Below are 14,519 nucleotides of genomic sequence, written 5' to 3'. Positions count from 1 at the left end.
CCCAAAATGCTTGTGATGGATTCTTACAATTAGATCAATCTCCCGTATTTGCCATCATCACACCTGGATTTATTACGGCAAGAAGGGGACAATCTCGGTGCCTAAAAATTCACCTGCAAAAAATCCAACAATCCAATTTCGTTTCTCAGTTTAGCAGCTATTGAGCCAAATGCTATTTTAGACTGTGTCGACCGTGTGTTTGAATATCAAAGTATCAATGCACTTTAGATATTTTAGTAGCAACGATCACTAGTAAAACATTGCAGTTCTGAGAAAGCCATCAAGAAGTGGGAACTTTTTATCAATCCACGAGGGAACGCGTTGTCATTCAGTTTGGCTACAAAATTTCAAACCACCAACTTTGCATGCTGCCCAAGACCCTTGTTTTAAACTGGACAGCAATATGAACGGAAAAGCGGAGTACAGGCCAAATCCAGAGACACATTGAACACTTGGCTCTCTGTCTTGCTCTTGTCAGCAGTATCAACAACTAAACTTTGCTGATCCGCTCAAACACACCGCGTTTCTGTGCTCGACTCGTAGAAGGCATGATACGTAAGTTACTTCCCTTCCCAGGCGAAGCTGCACGTGGCTCGGCTGTTTTGTTGGGAGAGCTGGCTGCCTGCCAGTGCTGCAGGGAGAAAGTCCTCCATAATGTGACAAACATGAAAGGAGCGTTTAGGAATGTGTTTTTCTTGGAAGGTGTGCAAGATTAGCACGTAGCTCTCTCAGGGCTGCAGAGGAGGAAAAAAACAATAGCAGGGTAAGCTGATGAGAGACGTTTTCACTCGAATGACTTGAACGTGTTGCGCAATCGCCCTCGCTTCTCCAGGGCCAAAAGAACGCAATGTTCCGCGGCCGCAAAACAAGTCAGATGTAAATACTCTTATGGATGAAGCCGCGGCCGTGGCGGGGCCCAGTGTCGGGTATCCCAGATAATGTTGAGATGTATATAAGAAGAAGGAGACTTTAGATGAACTCTTCTTTGTGGTGTCTTTTCTCTGCCAGTAAAGCACATTTTGTGTCTGAGTTTTGAGGGGCTGATGGCTTTTAGCCTTTTATAATCCCATCAGAGCTGGTGTCAAATCTTTTGATTGTAAACAGCTAAAAGACTTAACAAATGATCACATTTAAACTTCTGTATCTAGCTGGCCTCCCTCTTTTATAGGGTGGAGGTTTTTTATACATGTGGAGAAACATAATTAACTATGTTTCTGTGCCAGCTGCTGTTGTTAAAACTTGTCTGGTTCTTTTGAATGTGACCTCTAAACTATATCTTGCGGATCTGCAGGGCAATGTAAAATACATACACAAAAATGGTCACAAAGATAATTTAGACATTTAGAAATATCAAGGGATTTCACATTACATTCCTGAACAGTGTTTCCTTGTTCATTATTTATATAAAAAAAGGCTGATAAAGCATCATTAAATTCAAATGAACTTCAAAAAATATATATTTTATACATTTTTCACCTTGTTCTCATTCCCAAGGCATCAGAAATGAACATTTTTATCTGTACGAGACACAGCCAGCTTTCAAGTAACTAGGATGTAAGTGTTAGACACATTGAGAATGTAGTGACTGAAACAGAGTGGAGGATGGATGGATGAGACCAACGGTTGTGTTTGTTCCCCGTGCTGAACCAGCAGTATGATGATTAAATTGTGATAATCGTCAGCCTCCTTGAAAGCATTATTCTTGCGTGAAGCAACAGCACGTTAAGTTGTTGATGTTGGTCTCCTGTTGACAGAAGCTTCTGGTTTCATGTCGAGGTTGAGCAGGAGAAGTCCAGAGAAAGATGGTTGATATTTGAACTCAATGCCCAGAGAAATACCCCCCTCCATATATATATAGTACTGTCCCTCTCCCACCGCCTCTCTTTTTAAATGCATGGCCTTTTCCCTGACCCGGTGGAAATAGTGTTGTGGGACTCGGTCTAAGACACTTTGGTGTTTTTCATTTACAGAGCCATAAGCGATGCACAACACAGGACCTTTTATTCAGAGGACCATAAACACAAATTCACAGAATTTGATAAAAGTGTCTTTTCTTGGAATTCCCGCTTGTCTTATTTTGGAAGGAAGTCTTGTCTCACGGTGCTTTGTGTCCCAGATGTTGAAGGAAACATGCTCAACAGGTCAATAAGATAAGACAGACTTCATTGTCCCGCAGGAAAATTTGTCTTGTCCTCCAAGTAACACGACACACGCACACCAATGATTAAACATACTCTAATGCATAAATAGGCTTTCATTTACTGATGATCTGAATACTCCAACACAGATCCTGTGTCATTTTAGCTTGTACTGAAGTGATTTCATTTGTATAAGGTATTTTTCCTTTATTTTAGTCACTATGTCCCATATAAAGCGCTTTCACCTTGTGTATGAAAAGTCATCTACAAATGAAGCCTCTCTCTCTCTAACCTTTGACCCCCATACTTCTGGTTTCCCTTAGTTGTGATTTACTGCTGGAACTGAGCCTTGCTGTACTCCTGGACGCTTTGCCAACGCCTCTAGAGTAGAGTGTCAGCCGAAAGGCCTGAAATGTAAATGTTATTGTGAATGTAATTTGATTCGAGCTGTCCAGGACTCGTCGTTGCCCGACTATGAGAGGCTCCATGTTTGGAGGGATGTGATCTAGTGAGGGGCTCTTCAACGACAGTGGGCGTGGGTTAGTTGAGACAAGGGGACTGATGCTGACCTGTGTGAAGACAACAAGAGCTGATGGACAACAGCAGAAAGGAAGTGTAAGCACTTTTAGGTTTGCAAGTGGAAAAAGGCGGACTTGCTTTTGTTTATTGTTTACTGGCTCAAATGTATATTGTGCAGCTACAGCTTCTATTCTGATATTCTTGTTAACATGTGTTAATAGGTCAACAAGGGGAATCATTTTAGCTTTTCTGTTTTTTTTCTCGCGCTTATTCATTCTTGAAGTTTACACATTATTAACAATTCCTCTTTTGAGAATTGTTAACTATATGACTGGAGGTGACGTACTTCATGGTCATGGGCGCAGTCATGCTTGTTGAGGTTGTTAGTGGCACACATGTTACAATAGCCTGTTTGCACACCTCTTTACTATTTCCCTTATATAGAGAAGTCCCTGTGCTATGCGTCATGCAAACATCTAACACCCTAGATGCAGAAACAACAACAACGACAACAACAACTCGGAATGCGCAGGTAGGCCAACAGGTTTCTCCTCAACATTTGTCTTGTGCTCTCATTGTTAGCACATATGTTTATTTGCAGACAACTGTAACTCTTCCGGTGGCCACATATTAACGCAGCCTGGTGTATTAAAGCAATAAGGTACGAGAGGCTGTACTTTATCGTCCAATAATGTAACAGTTCGAGGTTGTTGTTAGGCCCGACGCGGAGCAAATCCAACAAAGTGGACTCTGGCTGTGTTTCTCGGCCTCCCGGCTCATCCACTTATTGTTTTCCTCTGGGAGGAACAGCTATCCTTGGTTCTGACGTCAGAGCTTGTGGGTAAGTAAAACATGACTGATTGAGGAACCCCCATGTAAACAAAGTTGTTGTTGTTGCAGTCCAAAAGGTTTAGATAAAGAGTGACACACATGGACCCCGTTTGGAAGTTTTCTCAAAGAAAAAAGAGAGGGTCTCATTTAGTTTTGCATTTATTAAGTCATTTCAAAAGCATTTGTCATCTTATGATGGGCTAGTGGTAGGAATTTGAAGTAGTTCTTTATCTGACCCATTTTAGTTCCCAAAGCAGCTTAAATACATTTTAAAAATCAGGTGCTGACCTGCACAAAACGACCCTAGTTAATAGATGAATAACGGGAATTAGTTTTTCAAAGATTGTCAGTGCCATGCACAAACACACACACACACACACACACACACACACACACACACACACACACACACACACACACACACACACAAATGGTAAATGGCCTGTACTTGTATAGCGCTTTTCTAGTCTTCTGACCACTCAAAGCGCTTTAACACTACACGACATCATTCACCCATTCACACCCATTCATACACTGATGACAAGAGAACCATACACAGTGACACCTGCCATCAGTAACTACCATTCACACACTGTAGTCGCAGCTACAGGAGCAATGTTGGGTTAAGTGTCTTGCCCAAGGACACAACGACATGCGGGTTAACCGGGCCTGGGATCGAACCCACAACCCTCTGATTGGAGGACGACCGTGCTCCCCACTCACCCACAGTTGCAAAGGCTTGGAGACATGGTTGAAGTTTCAAAATAAGACATGAGAAACGTTGGTCCCAGTGTGGTCCAAGAGTCATTCTGCAATTGACCTTCAAGCGAGGGGGGACGTGGACATTTTTCAGAATGCTTTGATAAAGAAAAAGAACAGGTCCTGTGATGCAGGAGGGTGACTGATCATAGCACAAACATTCCCCCGGTGTAGCAAAGGTCGAATACCACAGACTGCCTTTGGGATCATTTATATGATTTAAATATAGCCAATTGCAGAGAACAGATTTAGATGCTTTTAAAATCCACCACTTTTCAAAGAACCCGTATATTTTAAAAGTTGCACTGCAGTTTGATAATGCAGTAATACAATGCTTTTCATGGTGGCTCGCCCTTTGCACTATTTCAATGTTTCATTAACTTTACTGTTGCATAACTGTATTACTGTACACTAACTAGAATATATTCACTGACCTTGGGATAAATGTGCACTATCTCAATTGCGGTCTACCTTGTAGAAGGCATGCGGGTTATAAACTCAGCTTTGTAGAGCAATTAAATTTACTGGTGCGTGAAATTTAAACAGCCCGAGGAAGGAGGAAAAAAAGGAAGACAGAGATAAAGAAAGAGAAGACAAAGGATGATGATCGGCGTATCGCTGTCCATGCCCTGAAGTCAAATATTGAATGTTTTGTTCCATTTCCATACCTAAACTTACTACTTATATTATTGTTGATCTACTATATCCACTACAACTGTGGTAATTTGACATAAATATTCAGCCTACTACGACCGATAGGTGAATAATTTCTGTCATGAATGCGTCAATGAGTGGACTCTGGGACAGCGGATGCCATGTGTCCCCAGTTTGTAAAGCGCTCCGAGGCAAATGTGGAATTTGTGAGCTTTACTGAATAAGTTGAAAAACCTGAAACACTATTTTTTGCATTCGAGCAGAGAACAAGGAGGGTTCAAGGTGTGAGTTGAAGAGGATGAAGGACTTGTTTGCCGTACATCTTGTACTTTTTTGCAACCGCAGGTTGTCGTGACAGGAGGAAGTTAACACATGCTTCACAAACTTTACCATATCCTCCTTAAATAACTGTGTCATGTGGGGGTTTGACAGACAGGAGTTAGCTGCTAGTAGCAAATATTAGCCTGCAAACAGCAAACTAAGATGGTCAATATTATTATTGCTAAACACAAGCATCTTAACACACGCCATTGTAAGAATCTTAGTACCACCACGCAGAGCTGCTGTACCTAACTGAATATATAAATCCGGGGTCATCAAACTACTGATAAATCTGCTCCACGTCTCAATTTGAAGTGGAACTGTAGACGCTTTGCTTTTACTTACTACCTCTGACACACTACACTGCATCTTCTCCCACATGACGCCTCAGTGCTGAGAAACAACTGGCTGCAGTGAGTGAGTTGTTTTTGTTCTGCACCCCCCCCGGGAGGATACAGTGACTGTGGTTTGTAGAGGCAAACCGGGTTGTTTTTGAAAAACCAGTGCAGCAACTTCTGACCGGGAAAGAGTGCCTGAGGTTGTTTTGATCTCTGAACCGAAATCTTGTCTGATTCAAAATCCCTGTTTGGCAAGTGGCTGGATTTTCATCTGCAAACAAAGCTTACATTAGTCAAAAAGAATTCACAGGAAAGAAGCATTGTCGATTAAGGAAAGACGACACACAAACAAATATATTTGTCTTAAACAAATGGGTATGTTTCATGTCAACATAAATAAGTCACACGCGTTACACTAATCATCTATTGCGTCTTGCAAAATGCATGGAATGTTATGTACAGAGCATCTGGAAAGAATTCACAGCGCTTCACTTTTTCCACATTTTGTTATGTTACAGCCTTATTCCAAAATGGATTAAATGCATTATTTTCCTCTACATTCTACACACAACAACCCATAATGACAAAGTGAAAACTGTTTGTTGCAAACTTTTGCAAATCTGTTAAAAATAAAGAACGAAAACATAAGTACATAAGTATTCACAGCCTTTGCTCAATACTTTGTTGAAGCACATTTAGCAGCAATTACAGCCTCAAGTCTTAATGGGTTTGATTCCACAAGCGTGGCACATCTACTTCTGGGCAGAAGGCAGAACCTCTCAAGTTCCATCAGGTTGGATGGGGAGCGTCGGTGCACAGCCATTTTCAGATCTCTCCAGAGATGTTCAATCGGGTTCAAGCCAGGGCTCTGGCTGGGCCACTCAAGGACAGTCAGAGTTGTCCCGAAGCCACTTCTTTGTTATCTTGGCTGTGTGCTTCGGGTCGCTGTCCTGTTGGAAGATGAACCGTCGCCCCAGTCTGAGGTCCAGAGGGCTTTGGAGCATGTTTCCATCGAGGATGTCTCTGTACATTGCTGCATTCATCTTTCCCTCAATCCTGACTAGTCTCTCAGTTCCTCCCGCTGAAAAACATCCCCACAGCATGATGCTGCCACCACCATGCTTCACTGTAGGGATGGTATTGGCCAGGTGATGAACAGTGCCTGCTTTCCTCCAGACATGACGCTTGGCATTCAGGCCAAAGAGTTCAATCTTTGTTTCATCAGACCAGAGAATTTTGTTTCTCATGGTCTGAGAGTCCTTCAGGCGGGCTGTCATGTGCTTTTTACTGAGGAGTGGCTTCCGTCTGGCCACGCTACCAAACAGGCCTGATTTGTGGAGTGCTGTAGAGATGGTTGTCCTTCTGGAAGGTTCTCCTCTCTTCATAGAACAACGCTGGAGCTCTGTCAGAGTGACCATCGGGTTCCTGGTCACCTCCCTGACTAAGGCCCTTCTCCCCCGATCGCTCAGTCTGGCTGGGTGGCCAACTCTAGGAAGAGTCCTGGTGGTTCCAAACTTCTTCCATTTCCGGATGATGGAGACTCATTGGGACTTTCAATGCTGCAGAAATCTTTCTGTACCCTTCGCCAGATCTGTGCCTCCATACAATTCTGTCTCGGAGGTCTACAGATAATTCCTTGGACTTCATGGCTTGGTTTATGCTCTGATATGCACTGTCAATTGTGATACCTTATATAGACAGGTGTGTGTCTTTCTCAATCATGTCCAATCAACTGAATTTAGCACAGGTGGACTCCAATCAAGTTGTAGAAACATCTGAAAGATGATCAGTGGAAACAGGATGCACCTGAGCTAGATTTTGAGTGTCATAGCAAAGGCTGTGAATACTTGTGTACATGTTATGTTTTCATTCTTTATTTCTAACAGATTTGCAAAAATTTGCAACAAACAGTTTTCACTTTGACATTATGAGTTGTTGTGTGTAGAAAGTTGAGGAAAATAATGAATTTAATCCATTTTGGAATAAGGCTGTAACATGGCAAAATGTGGAAAAAGTGAAGCGATGTGAATACTTTCCGGATGCACTGTATGTATTTGTCCTCGTACTCCAAAAATCTCCGCTTCAGCATCACCTACAATAACCAAAACCTCCACCTGTATTCTTAAGCGTTATTGTTACTGTCTTTGTATGACCGTTTTTGATTGATCTGATTAATGGAATGATAAAAAAAAAAGATTTATCATTCCATCACCAAAAAGGAAACACTCAGTTTTCAACAAAAAAATAGGTCTAAAAGAGGAAACCTCTCTCCTCTCCTTCCTCATGACAACACCCCCCGGCCCCCACTGAGTAAAAGCGAACTGCTACTTCAGAGGAGGCCGTGCTGGTCCCGGGTCAAAGGGCGCAACAAAACAGGTTCTTCTCTCTGCTGGTGAGTGTGAGAGAGAGATGCTCTCTCCTCTTTCTCCTCTCTATATTCCTCCATCCCTCCCTCTCAACTCTCCCCGTTTTTGTTTTTTCATTCAAGGGAAAGCCGAAACCAATTGGCTTTGCATTCTCCGTCTCTTGGCCTAGTACCTGCTTTGGAAGCCCAGCTGTTGGCGTACAAAGGCTTCGTCTTTCAGAAAGACGTGAGGTGGCTCCGGTTTGTATGAGGGGAGACGAGCACGGCTGGATTTTGACATCTCTGTCATCATTGGATGTTTTTGTCCTTCAAACTGGTTGAACAGTGTCTCAGCTGTCTGTCAAGCTAATTATGTTCTCTGGTGATTTAATCTCGGCTGCTTGTTTGTCACCACTTAAATTGTAAGACAGGAACATTTCTTGGCTACTGAGTCACCTGAAAGGAACGGTTTGATCCCAGCTCCTCCAATACGCATGTTGAGGTGTGACTTCTGAAAGTAGTGTATGAATGTGAGACCATACAACGGTCATACCCCGAAGTACTGTACAGAAACAACAAAAACATGCTGTTCTTTCAGTTGAGGACTCACACTGCTGTCACGCCACATCTGCCACAGCACATCTGTTTCCTTGGCTGTCTGGATTTTCTCCTTTTGGAAAGAAGAAAGTTCCTGGGGAATATTTTGGGCAAATGGATCTGAGAAAAACAGATTCAACCCCCCCCCCATGTAACCCCCGACACCCATCCGCCAGAACCCCATGGGAAACCCCAGAGCCCGCCTCCTCCCTGCTCCTGCAGCCAAAAACCCAGCTGGAGAATGAAAAGGTCACTCAGCTGATTTAATCCCCGGACCAGGTCACGTAAACACACAACTCTGGGAAAGCCACCAAGTTGAGGTGCAGTAGGTGGTAGGAGGGTTGTTGTGAAGTTGAACTAGAGCTGCTGTGTGTGCACTTTAGCTGAGACGGGATTATCTATAAAAGTGTGAAGCTTATACATCTTGTTGAGGTTTTTTTCAAGAGTTTGTTTCAATGTTTGTCTCCACTGTTGTCACACATGACTGGCTTGAAGTTTCTTTTCTGAGCACCAATGATCCTGTGACTTTACTCCGGTTAAATGCAGCGGTTTCATGGGGGTGTAGCATTGCATCTGTCCTGCATTACACGGTGACGCACCCGCTTGTTATCTTTCCCGTCAAACGAACAGCAGCACTTACCATGTGCAGACCTCTGCAAAACAACTGCGAGGGATTATGCAAGACGTTTCTGGTCACGCAACGCTATAACCCAAGACAGAATAATCATTGACTAATGGTTGAAGGAAAAGGAGGGGTAGAGAGGAAGAAAGGGAAGAAAAAAAGTGGTGAGAATGAAAGAAAATAGTGAAAGCAAAGACCAAAGAGAGAGTTTCTATGAAACAAATCGATCAATGTCTTATTCATTCTTTGAGAAAATGTAAAGAAATAGATCTATTACTAATGAGTAACAAAACAAATAAACTATCTTGAGTATAAATAAAGAGAATAAAATAGAAAAAGCAACAAAGGCAAGCTTGTTTTATACAAATTTCATACAATTTTTTCTCCTTCTTGTCACCTGTCAATTTGACGATGTGGGTCATATTGAAGGCAAGGCTGCGTGACGCCATCCATGGCACTGAAGCATGTGAGGACTCTCTGTACCTGCAACGAGTACAGAGGACAGAAGACTTATTGTCAGTCACATCTGATCTGATAGCCGCACAAAATGTAAATAGAAAAACAAGAGCTGAAGAATGGAGCTAAAGACAAACCTGCAATGACACTGCAAAGCACCCAACTTTTAAAACGTCATCAAAAACCTCTAGAAACGTAGGTTACAATGAAAAACACTCCAGTGGAAACCGTAGGAGCATGAAGCAGGTATGGTGCACGTTTGTTCTCACCTCTGTGTTTCACTTTTTACACCACTGATCTCCAATCATGGTGGTAATTACACACAGACAGAACAGTTTGTTCCCATGAATGAGGAAGTGGCACACAAAGTCATATAGATTTGAAGCTGTAATAAATACTACAAAAACAAAAGGAATGCCAACTGCTCTTTAAATACCAAATATCACACACGCACACACACATGCACACACACACACAGACACACGCACACACACACACACACACACACACACACACACACACACACACACACACACACACACACAGACATCCCCTGTGCAGCACCAGCTGTGTTGAGGCTCTGAACATGTGGAGGATGTGTTTGCCTAGCTGTGTGTGTGTGTGTGTGTGTGTGTGTGTGTGTGTGTGTGTGTGTGTGTGTGTGTGTGTGTGTGTGTGTGTGTGTGTGTGTGCGTGTGCGTGTGTGTGTGTGTGTGGGCGACCTGCATGTTTTTCTTGTTTGGACTAGCGGGTGTCTGTATTCATTTATGTGAATTATGTGTGTGTGTTTTTGGCTGGTATGCACACAAGCTATTGTTGTTCAGTCTGCTGGTCAGTGTGTGTGGAAAGGGGCCGGTTTGAATCCCAGGGCAGTATGAGCAGTACACACGGATTGGTTGTTGTTGTTGTTAGGGAGTGTGAGAGAAAGAGGAATGAAACGTATTAAACAAAGATAAATGGAAATTAATAAATAAATATTGATAAATACAGTACATACTGTATATAAAGAGATTGCTGCAGCAGTAAACTGAATAAAAGCATTGTGCTCTCTAACTAAAGGCAAAACTAAAGATGTGCATCCATACTGTTTTTTTCTTTTTGTTTTCAGGGTGCAGAGCTGAGCGAAATTATATTATTTTAAACTGAAAAACTAGTTGGTTTCAAATGACACTTGCCTCCAAAAAAACAAAGAGTGGCTGAAATGTAAAAATGTGTTATTGAATTAGTTTTAAGTAGGAAAATATTTTGTTGTGTTCAAAGACTTTTTGTCTAAAAACACTGCTGCAAAGATCCTAATTTAGAAACCAGCTATTTAACCCTCAAGCCCTCGTAGTCACGTTCACTCTTCGCCACAGCTTTTTTTTTTATCTCATCGTATCTATCATCTTTATTACAGTGCTCAAGAGGTGGGAAAACATGTCAGATTCTTGTGGAGTGAACAAAAACTTCTGTTAAAACGTTTGACGCGTGTTTCCAACGATTGACAGAATACGGAGTTGCCAAACTTTGCAAAGACTCTGCAGACTCGTTTTCAGCAGCATCCTCGATAACAAAGGGGGAAGTGAAACTAAGAACTGTGCGCGTGTTCTCGTGTGTTTGTGAGGACACCGACAGCTGGGAACATCAGGCCCCGCCCACCGCTCTGCTCTCATTGGCTGCGCTGTTGCTGAGGACATTTAACAAGAAAACAAGTCGCCTTTCGACCAATCAGGACAAAGCTAGAATTCCCCTGACACGCCACAGTGTCTTCTTAGGTGTGGTGACGTCACGTGGCCCTTTAACAGCTAGAGCAGAGTTTAAATGGCTTGATGAGTCAGAACACACACGCAGAAGAAGTTTCACACCTGCATAACGTGTCCACCAAAGTCTGCTGGATACAAAGTGCCTTCCACTTTACTTTTGAGCTTAATGTGAAGTTTATTTATCCTAACTATAATTTGGATAATATATTGAAGACTAAAATTAAATAATTAGTTTTTTGTTGTGCCCGTTGAATAGTTGTTCAGAATAGCCGTTGTGCAGTTTCTCTGGGATTTGAGGTCAGTTGTTCGGACAAATAAAATGGCCGCAGCGTTCAGGCAACATGCTTTTGGTAAATATACGGAGAACATGCAAGACGGTGTAATCCAGGTGAGAGAGCAGACAGTTATTTTAGGGCCGTGCCCAGGGGAAACCCTCCGTCCAGCCACTGGGCGAGAGGTCAGGGGGGTGACAGACCAGCAGGACAAACTCCTATTTTTATACCTTTTCTGTAAAAAGCTGATTAGTGGAATTCATTTTAATAGTAACATTCATTGATCCCTTTGTCAAAAGTATATGTCACTGCTATTATGTATTATATTAAATCAAGTTTGTTATGTATGGTATCAGGATTCATGTATTTTATTATCCCAAATGTCTGCCAGATGTCTACTACACACATTTTTCAGCAATAATCTAGTCTGCTTTGGGCCAATATGACAGAAAAAATAGTAGATTAAAGCTTTCTGTGTCATTAAGAGTTAACAAATACGTGTTAATTAGAATTAACATGGCTCTGGGATTAAATCAATTCTGAAATTGTTGATCAAGCTAAATGCAAAAAAACCCTGACCGTTGCACGTTATCTCGACAAAGCCGCCCTCATGCTGCTGGTAGACACACACTCCAAGACAAACAAACCCACAGTGTTGTGATGCACATTGCACATGCTGAGAGGAGAAAAGTGTTTCCTGTTTCCTGTGCATGTGATTGATCCCTCACCACACTGTAGACTTCTTCACTGTACCCGTTGTTTTTCTCTGTTACTTTGCACTGAGAGAGGATCGATTGGACCGTCATTTGTACTTTTTTGTGACTGTACAGCATGATAGAAATGAATGGGAATGGATTTGTGAGACAAAAAATCCACAATGAAACCTTAAGCTAAAGAGCGAAAGTTATACATACATGTCTTCACTTTATTTGTAGCTTTACAAACGTTTTGCTTTTGGAAAATTAATTAAAGCAGTCCATTCAATGGAAACCTCATGCAAAATCCCTTTGTATTTTTACTGTGCAAATGCAAGCGAATCCACCAAATGTATATAAAGAGCGGTTTACCTTCCCAATCTAGGGAATACTGCCACACAACCTGTTCCCATTTACGGAGGTTTCTTACTTTTTCTCCTTTTAACTCCAGAAAAGGAGTCTTGCTAAAAGAGTGTTCATGAACAAGTGGGAACTTACTGGGAAGCTGTCAAACCGAAATACCTCACAGCTCGCGAACAACAGGAAAAGGCCTTGTAAACTTGAACCAGTCGGGCCAAGCTTTCAGTTTGCTGCAGAGAAAAACATTTGGCCAATGTGGCTTAAATCATTTTACTGCAATTGCCTGATGTGGTTGTATTCATTGTCCTTAAATCTAAAAATGTTTTTGGTTCTGTTCTGTTGGTAACAGTAGAGAAATGATAACACTATATTTTGTGGCAATGTTTGATTATATTCTAGGAAGAATTCATTTTCTCCGTCATGACAAAGAGAAATCCAATTTTGTTTTTCACCCAGTTGTAAAATCTTGGCCAAAAACAATTGTACATCCTAGAACTGTATGCAGCAGTCAGGACTCCTGGAATGAATGCGGACAGAGATGGAAATGTGTTTGTGTTTATGGATACAAATGTGTGAATATCGTTGTTTTCCTCTCTGTGAATACTACTTTTGTGAACTGAGCTTATTTTGGATGGATGGATGTATAGTATAACGACATGGGTCTCTTAAAAATGTGTTTAGAAATGGTTTAAGAGATTAGAATAACAATTAAAATAGGATTTAGGAGTGATACTAAAAGTCTGATATTTCGGTAATTCATAAGGGGCTGATTTGGAACTTTGGTTTTAAATGCTGTTTTTATCATGTTAAGTGTTTTAAAATACCAATCAAAATCATCCATCAAAGAACCATCAATGAATTAATCAAACTAACTTGAAAAAAAACGTTCCGTAGTCCTTCCCATGTCAAGGAACGATGTGAAGTTCAGGGTCAGATATCAGAGGCAAACAGACAATGGCAGGCCACCCTTACTAGCGCCCCAGTGTGTGCGTCTGTGTGTGTGTGGGTGCACACAGAGGAGGAAGAAGGCAGAGGAAGGAGGAGGCGGGGGTCAATGGAGCCCTCAGCACTGGCTCACGCCGGTTTGCGCTGCCTCTCACTGGCCCGCGCAGGGGTTGCGAGGTTGGCTAAGAGGCGGATGGCTTCATGGTGGGGAAGTAGTGCAGAGAGGCGGGTCAGCTGACGCCTCGACTGCCTTTTAGAGCTTATATCTGCCCCCCGACAAGCACGCGGAGTCCCCCCCTCCACCCCCCTGCCTTGTGTGAATAATTAAGGCTTAGATAATACAGATCCTATAGTTTTTGCATCATACGTACACACACACACACACTCATCATGTGATCATTTTCTATGGATTTCTCCTTTTTGTGTTTAGATTTAAATCCCTTATTAAGCGAAGAAGAAGCAAAAGCTCATAGCAAAAGTTAAATGATTGTGACGTCTATATATATATATATATATATATAACACATCTTCATAGATAAGACAAATTAAAATTGGCACTTGGAAATAGAGAGTTTCCCAAATGGCCCAACTTACTCCAGAACAGACCTTTTCACACAGCAGCAGATGTACCTCGGTGAACAATGGAATGAGACAGTGATTATTCACACAACCTTCCCTGAGAAGCTCAACATAAGGCATCTTGAAGCTTCATGCACGCTTGTCGCAGTGAGCCAAGCCGACTTTGAGATGGATCATTTGCACAGCTGTGAAACTCAAACGGGGTTTAGAGGAATGAGCCCATGAACTCTATGAGGGCCCGGCCCAAACTCGCTGGTTCACACTGTTCTCTGGTACCGGAGTACAATATTGTGTTTTTCCAATTGTTTGTTCACATCAGGGAAATGAGGAGAGGTTTATTTAATGTC

The sequence above is a fragment of the Gasterosteus aculeatus genome, chromosome 8 (genome assembly GCF_964276395.1).
Source record: "Gasterosteus aculeatus chromosome 8, fGasAcu3.hap1.1, whole genome shotgun sequence".
Taxonomy (NCBI): Eukaryota; Metazoa; Chordata; class Actinopteri; order Perciformes; family Gasterosteidae; genus Gasterosteus; species Gasterosteus aculeatus.
Note: the sequence above shows the minus strand (reverse complement) of the source record.